Source organism: Carlito syrichta, unplaced genomic scaffold (assembly GCF_000164805.1).
Source record: "Carlito syrichta isolate Samal-C Ts95f unplaced genomic scaffold, Tarsius_syrichta-2.0.1 Scaffold304675, whole genome shotgun sequence".
In the NCBI taxonomy this organism is placed as follows: Eukaryota; Metazoa; Chordata; class Mammalia; order Primates; family Tarsiidae; genus Carlito; species Carlito syrichta.
The window spans coordinates 263,006-271,962 of NW_007248771.1; positions in this window are offsets into that span (position 1 = coordinate 263,006).

Below are 8,957 nucleotides of genomic sequence, written 5' to 3' on the forward strand. Positions count from 1 at the left end.
CGGCCACTGCACTCCAGTTCGGGCGACAGAGTGAGACTCCAACTCAAAAAAAAAAAAAAATTAAAAGACTAAGGCAGAAGGATCACCTGAGCCCAGCAGGTCGAGGATGCAGTGGCTGTGACCATGCCACTGTATTCCAGCCGGAGCAACAGAGTGAGTCTCCAATGCAAAAAAAAAAGGTTAAGGCCGAGCTCAGTGGCTCAGCCTGTAATCCCAGAACTTTGAGAGGCCGAGGCGAATGGATTGCCTGAGCCTGCAAGTTCAAGACTAGCCCAGGCAATTTGGTGAAACCTCTTATCTACAATAAATCAAAAATTAGCCAGGCATGGTATTGCACGCCTGTAGTTCCGGCTACCTGGAAGGCTGAGGCAGAAGGATCACCAGAGCCCAGCAGGTTGACGCTGTGCTGGGCCGTTGATGTTGGCTTGGCCGTGAAGTGTGCCGCAGTACTTCAGCCTGGGCACTCTAGCCTGGTTGACGGAGTGAGACTCCAACTCAAAAAAAAAAAAAAAAAATTAAATGAGCTGCTGATATGAAGGAAACTATTTTGTGGGAAAATTTGGATTTTTTTTTGAATCGAAGTCTCTGTTACCCAGGCTGGAGTGCAGTGGCATACTCATGGCCACCACAACCTCAACCTGCTGGGCTCAGGCATTCCGTCTCCCTTAGCCTTCCAAGTAGCTGGAACTCCAGGTGCGTGCCACCATGCCTGGGTAATTTTTTGATTTACTATAGAGAAGAGATCTCGCCAAGTTGCCCAGGCTGGTTTTGAACCCCTGGGCTCAGGCCATCCTCTTGCCTCTGCCTCCCAAAGTGCTGGAGTTATAGGTGTGAGCCACTGTGCCCAACCAAAAATTTGGAATTTTATCTTTTGAAAACTTGGGGATCTGGAAGCCCTGGGTCTGCATGTTTCATAATTGCAACACCTTGCTGGAAATGGCCGTAGCTGCCCCTGGAGGGGATTAGCTTGCAGGATGCCCCGTCCTGTCCCATTGTGTGGACCTTGCATCCCGTACCCCTGCAAGTAAGAGGGCCAGAGATCCCGACTGAGCCAGAGAGGAGGGGGCTTCTGAAGTGTTTGTGGAACTGACCAGCAGGGGGCGGTTCTGTCAGATTCTTGAAACAAAAGAACTTTGAGGAGTGTAGCTAGGACTTCATTTTTCTTCTTCTTGCCTGTAGTGTAGGGTTTTTATAATAGTAGTGACTGTGATGTGGAAGGGGGATAGTATTTGAACATTCGGGTCTAAGAGACATTTGATAAAGACTGTATGGGCTTGCCATGTTCTGTGTCTCCTTTATATAATGCATTGAATGCCAAGGAGTGAAAGCAGTGTGAACTCCCCTCTCCTGAAATCAGGTGAAGAGTACCAGTGCCAGAGACTCCTTGGGAGCTGCCTGACGCTTTTGCTGCAATGTCGTCTTTATTTAAACAGGAAAGACCTGTCAACGTAGAGAAGACCAGATGAATCCGTTTCCAGTTCACAAAATGATCTCAATATTAAAATAATTAGAAGAAAGTTAGATTTTGAAGCAGAGGACCATTTTCCTTTACTGTTTCTTTTTTTGGTATATAAAGTAAGTCTGAGTATGTCAGAGAATTAAACATTAACATATCAAGATTAAATCGAGCTTTTTTTTTGGTGGCTGTGGCCGAGCCTGGCCAGTTAAAGTGGGCTTTTAATAGGACTTTTAGAATATTGAAAGAAGAAATGGGAAGGCAAAATTAATTACAGGTAGATACAAAAAATTAAGGCTGAAGAGAAATTGTGTACAAGATGTTGAAATTAAATGTCTTTTTGGCCGGGCTCAGTGGCTCAGCCTGTAATCCTGCGTCTTTGGGAGGCTGAGGTGAGTGGATTGCCTGAGCCCGCGGGTTCGAGACCTGCCTGGGCAGGCGAGACCTCATCTCTACAATAAATCAAAAAAATTAGCCGGGCGTGGTAGCGTACGCCTGTAGTTCCAGCTACTTGGAAGGCTGAGGCGAAAGGATCGCTGGAGCCTGGCAGGTCAAGGCTGTGGTGGCCGGGAGCGGCCACAGCATTCCAGTCTGGGCGACAGTGAGACTCCAACTCAAAAAAAAAAAAAAATACCTTTTTGTAGTGGTATAGAAGCAGAGGTGATTAGCAGGAGCACATCGTGGGAGAATGCTGGGGGAGGGCAGTTGAACGATGAATGGGCTCCTAGAGTGAGAAGGATGTAGAGTAGACAGGCTGTTTTCATGGTTCTAATATTTTTGAACATTACTGATTACATGTTCAAAATATAGCAAATGATAAGACATCTACTTGATGAAACATGGATGTTGTTTCATCAGAGGTACTGTGATGGTCAATTCAAAAGCTTCTAAATTCTGCTAACCTTCTGGGCACACAACTATGGCTATTAGAAGTGATTGTGAGGCCTGGTGTGGTGGCTCAAGCCTGTAATTCCCGCATATGGGAGGCCGAGGCAAGAGGATTGCCTAAACCCAGCGGTTTGAGACCAGCCTGAGCAACTTGGCGAGACCTTGTCGCTACAATAAAAATCAAGAAAATTAGCCAGACGTGGTAGCGTGTGCCTGTAGATCCAACTACCTGGAAGGCTGAGGTGGAAGGATCTCCTGAGCCCAGCAGATCGACCCTGAGATGGCTGTGAGCGTGCCTCTGCATTCCAGCCTGGGTGACAGAGTGAGATTCCAACTCAAAAAAACCAAAACATATAGCCAGGTGTGGTGGCTCATGCCTGTAATCCCAGCTTATTGGGAGGTAGAGGTGAGAGGATTGCCTAAGCCCAGGGGTTTGAGTCCAGTCTGGGCAACTTGGCAAGACCTTGTCTTCATAATAAATCAAAAAATTAGCTGTATGTGGTGGCACACGTCTGTGATTCCAGCTACTTGGAAGGTTGAGGTGGAAGGAACCTGAACCCAGCAGATCGAGACTGTAGTGGTCATAAGTGTGCCGCTCTGTACTCTAATCTGGACAACAGAGAGAGACTCTGATTCAAAAAAAAAGAAAAAAAAATCATAAGGAAGAGAAAATATGTTTACTATTCTATTCATGTTAAGTAGACAGAGGAGGAAGAGGAGGGTTGGTCTTGTTTTCTTGGGTGACGGTTCCGTGTGTAAGTGGAACTTTGCAGTTTAGACCCATGTTGTTCAAGGGTCTCCCAAATATAGTGAAGCGAATAGTAAAAGGATAGAATTATAAGTTACAGCTGGCTGGGCAGTGAGAGTATTGCCTGAGCCCATGGGATCAAGACCAGCCTGGGCAACTTGGCGAGACCTCATCTCCATAATAAATAAAAAAATTGGCTGGATGTGGTGGCACGTACCTGTAGTTCCAGCTACTTGGAAGGCTGAGGCAGAAGTATCGCCAGAACCCAGCAGGTCAGGGCTGTGGTGGCTGTGAACATGCCCTGCACTCCAGCCTGGGTCACAGAGTGAGTCTCCAACTCAAAAAAAAAAAAAAAAAAAGCTGAAACTAATGCAAGAAATAAGATAATAAAATTAAGATGACATCTGTCATAAATAAATACAATTTTTTTTTTTGAGTTGAAGAAGTCTTACTCTGTCACCCAGGGTGAAGTGCAGTGGCACTCTCAATGGCCACCGCAGCCTTGACCTGCTGGGTTCACGTGATCCTTCTGCCTCAGCTTTTTGTTTTGTTTTGTTTTTTGTTTGTTTGAGTTGGAGTCTCACTCTGTCGCCCAGACTGGAGTGCAATGGCCGCTCCCGGCCACCACAGCCTCGACCTGCGACCTGCTGGGCTCCAGCGATCCTTTCTCCTCAGCCTTCCAAGTAGCCGGAATTACAGGCATGCGCTACCACGCCCAGCTGATTTTTTGATTTATTGTAGAGATGAGGTCTCGCTGCCCAGGTGGGTCTCGAACCCGCGGGCTCAGGCAATCCACTCACCTCAGCCTCCCAAAGGCACGGGATTACAGGCTGAGCCACCGAGCCCAGCTTTGCCTCAGCTTTTAAAGTAGCTGGAACTACAGGCACGTACCATGGAACTTCAGGCACGTATCACCATACCTGGCTAATTTTTTTTTTTTTTTTGAGTTGAAGTCTCACTCTGTCGCCCAGACTGGAGTGCAGTGGCTGCTCCTGGCCACTGCAGCTTCGACCTGCTGGGCTCCGGTGATCCTTCTGCCTCAACCTTCCAAGTAGCCGGAATTACAGGCATGCGCTACCATGCCCGGCTGATTTTTTGGTTTATTGTAGAGATGAGGTCTCTACAATAAAAAAAAAAGCACGGGATTACAGACTGAGCCACTGAGCCCGGCTTAATTTTTTTATTGTAGAAGTTGCCCAGGCTGGTCTCAAACCCCTAGGCTCAGACAATTCTCTCGCCTTGGCCTCCCAGAGTGCTGGGATTACAGGCTGGAGCCACACCACGCCTGACCCTCCAAGATTTTATTTTATTTTATTTTTATTTATTTAGTTATTTTGAGTTGGAGTCTTACTCTTGTTGCCCAGGCTGGAGTGCAGTGGCACACTCATGGCCACCGCAGCCTTCACCTGCTGGGCTTAGGTGATCCTTCTGCCTCAGCCTTCCAAGTAGCTGGAACTACTCCCAGCTACTGCAGCCTTGACTTGCTGGGCTCCAGCGATCCTTCCGCCTCAGCCTTCCAAGTAGCTGGAACTATAGGCACACATTACCATGCCTGGCTAATTTTTTATTTATTGTAGAGATGAGGTCTCGCCAAGTTGCCCAGGTGGGTCTCGAACCCGCGGGCTCAGGCAATCCACTCACCTCAACCTCCCAAAGGTGCGGAATTACAGGCTGAGCCACCCAGCCCGACTGAACTTTTTTTTTTTTTTTTTACACAAACAGACAGTAGACGACATCTGTCTTGTAAGTAATTGTTTGCTGTCCTGTGATCCAAAACATTGTGCCTCAAAAAAAGTTGAGAGCAGAAGTATAGGCAAAAACCTAAGCCACACATTCAAACGAGAAAGCGCGTTCTAGTATTTGAGTCAGAGAAGGTTGAATTCAGGACAGAATGCATCAGTTGAATTGCATTCCTTAATGATAAAGAGTGACAGTGTGGTCATGAATCGCATATACCACATTATACAGTATTACACTTTTTTTTGCAGTTGGAGTCTCACTTTGTTGCCCAGACTGGAGTAAAGGGGCACACTCATGGCCACTGCAGCCTCAACCTGCTGGGCTCAGGTGATCCTTCTGCTTCAGCCTTCCAAGTGACTGGACCTACAGGCATGTGCCACCACGCCCAGCTAATTTTTTGATTTATTGTAGAGACAAGGTCTCGCCAAGTTGCCCAGGCTGGTCTTGGACCTGTGAGCTCAGACAATGTTCTTACCTCAGCCTCCCAAAGTGTTGTGATTGTAGGCGTGAGCTGCTGTACCTGGTCAAGCATTACATTTTGTAAAACAAAAGTATAAGGAGAAATAGACAAATCAGATTATCTAGGGGGATTTTGACTCAGCTTTCTGGCCCTTGATAGAGCAAGCAGACAAAATAGGTAATGACATAGGGACTTTAGTAACATATATGGTGTAACAAATATGCCTGGAAATGAATTTTTTCTTCTTTTCAAGAATACCTATTAGACCCTAAGAAAATCTTAGTTAAATCCAAAAAGTGGATCAGGTGCAGTGGGTCACGCCTATAATCCCAGCACTTTGGGAGACCAAGGAAAGAGGATTGCCTGAGCCCGCGGGTTCGAGACCAGCCTGGCAATTTGGCGAGACCGCATCTCTACAAGAAATAAAAAAATTATCTGGGCATGGTGGCATGGGCCTGTGTAGTTCCAGCTACCTGGAAGCCTGAGGCAGAAGGATCACCTGAGGCTCCAGGGGCTAGGAATGTGTCACTGCCTTCTAGCCTGGGTGACAGAGACTTCAACTCAAAAAAAACAAAATTCCAAAAAACAGGTATCAGCAGATTATGCTCCTTGTTCTTAACTAGAACTAAAACAAAGAAAAGCATAAAACCCTACCATCTAAAAAATAAATAAATAACTCTAAGCCAGGTGTAGTAGCACACGCCTGTAGTTCAGCTACTTGGAAGACTGAGGCTGAAGGATCGCCGGAGCCCAGCAGGTCGAGGCTGTGCTGGCTGTGAGCATGCCATTGCACTCCAGTCTGGGGGACAGAGTGAGACTCCAATTCAAAAAATAAATAAGTAAATACATACGTACATACATATATAACTCTTGTGTCAAAGGAGAAATTTAAAAATTCAATGCAAATGAACTGCAAAGTACTAATAAAATTCTGTGTATTAGTACCTACAAGTTATGGGTAAAACAGCACACAGGAAAATTTATAGATGTACATAAGCTACTAAGCAAGAAAATAATGAAAATAAAAAGAAAAGAAAACAATTCAGTGCAAGGGATAGACAAAAATGAACAGAAAGAAAGTGTTAGGGAAGAGAAATGCAGAAATTGATGAATTAGAAAACAGATAAATGGAAGTAGTAATCCAAAAGAGTTTTGTTTTTTTTGGTAGGTGGTGTTGATAAAAAATATTAAACAAGCCGGGCTCGGTGGCTCAGCCTGTAATCCCGCGCCTTGGGAGGCTGAGGTGAGTGGATTGCCTGAGCCCACGGGTTCGAGCCTGGGCAGCGAGACCTCATCTCTACAATAAATCAAAAAATCAGCCGGGCGTGGTAGTGCATGCCTGTAATTCCAGCTACTTGGAAGGCTGAGACGGAAGGATCGCTGGAGCCCAGCAGGTCGAGGCTGCGGTGGTCAGGAGCGGCCACTGCACTCCAGTCTGGGTGACAGAGTGAGACTCCAACTCAAAAAATATATATATATATATTAAACATATAAACCTACTAAACCTATCATGAACAAAGGGAGAAAGCACAATTATCACATGTGTATGAACATACAGCATAGGAGAATGACAGATATTTTTAAAATTAAGTGTAATCAGTTACTCTGCTAAAATGTATATGGATAAATTTGAAAATCTGAGCTACAGCACCAAACCTTAGGCCTACGCAACTTTCCAAGGTGCATAATAACTAAATACTTTTTACGTTGTTCAATAACATAGAAAATGAGAAGCATTTTCTAAATTACTTTTTGAAACATATTTGTACCAAATCTGGAAAGCACACAAAAGTAAGCTGTAGACCGTTTTGGAAATACGAAAATCCTAAATATTAGTAAGTATATTTCAATAATGCATCAAAAGGATGACACACATGACCAAATCGCTTTTCTTACATCCCAGGAACGTAAGATGAGTATCAGGAAATATTAAACACTATATAAATATATAATGTATATGTATATATTTTAAGCAACGGACTTTATTCCTCACAGTTCTAGAGGCCAGAAGTCTGAGATCAGGATACCAGCAGGGTCAGGTTCTGATGAGGGTTCCCTTCTGGGTTTTCGCGGTGTTCTCACGCAGTGGAAAGGGTGTGGGCACTAATCTCATTCATGAAGGCCCACTTCACGACCCAGTCCCCTCACAAAGGCCCCACCTCCTAACACCATCCTCACCTTGGAGGTTAGATTATCAATGTATGAATTAGGAGGGGGACACAAACACTCAGTTCACTGTAGAATCCAATTCATAATGTCGGAGGAAAGTCCAAATAACCTCCCTGCTGGAATTCAGAAGTTGCGAGTTTCATCCCATTGCCATCTCCTATCTCCGTCCCCCAATTTATGACATGTGAGTTGATTGGCAGGACTCCATCATCCCACTGATGCTTACACCCAGCACCCGGAGATTGGAGGGGTGCTACAGCACACAGTATAGACCAGTTGAAAGAATTAACTCTGGAAAATGTTGGGGGAGGCAAACTTCTGGGAGCATTCAGCCACATCCTTGTCATGGACACAGAGCCTAGGACCCAAGCTCCTGTTTTATTGAATTTTTGATTTTTTACTCAATGGTTAATTTTACCACATTATTTTTCAGCATCTAGGGAGATGATTATTTTTCTCTTTTGTACTTTAAAAAAATATAGAGTAGAGCCTGGGTACCAACACTATATTTTAAAAAAATACAAAAGAGAAAAATAATCATCTCCCCAGATGCTGAAAAATGTAAAATTAACTATTAATTTTGAGTAAAAAAAAAAAACTCAATAAAATAGGAATTATGACTTAGTTGCCACTTCTTAACATAGTAGGAAATATGTCTTATTTATTTATTTATTTATTTATTGAGTTGGAGTCTCACTCTGTCGCCCAGACTGGAGTTCAGTGGCCGCTCCCAGCCACCGCAGTCTCGACCTGCTGGGCTCTGGCGATCCTTCTACCTCAGCCTTCCAAGTAGCCGGAATTACAGGCATGTGCTACCACACCCGGCTGAGTTTTTGATTTATTGTAGAGATGAGGTCTCGCTGCCCAGGCGGATCTCGAACCCGCGGGCTCAGGCAGTCCACTCACCTCAGCTTCCCAAAGGTACGGTATTACAGGCTGAGCCACTGAGCCCGGCTGTCTTATTTATTTTTAACAATTACTTCAATTCTCACTTAAATTTAAGGATGACAGCGTTGTCATTGACATTGTTCCAGCAGTTCTAGCCAGTTCAGTTACAGGTGAGAAATATGCATAAACACTGGAAAGAAAGGGGGAAGTCATCGTTATTGCTGGAGGATGAGATGCATATATGGAACATACCAGAGCAAGAAGTGCTGCGCCCTCTGGGTCTCTCCAGTCCTGCCCTGAGACTCTTTCTGTGATTTATGAAATATTCTCACACGTGTAGATATGTAACCTTCTTTTTTCTGTAAAGGCAATGGAACTGATTCTCTAAATGATTTTTTTTTAACTTAGATCAAGGGCATTTTTCTGACAATTTTGTAGATTTACTTGAGTCAATTTGTGAACGATATATATGGTTGTATGTAGATGAATAGGTCAAAGAGTGTGTAAAGATGGAAAACCGTATGGGTTTGCTTTGAAAAGTTTCCTGTCCCAAACATTGAGACCTTCAGGGCAGTTGGATTTAAATTTTTTTTTTTTTTTTTTTTTTT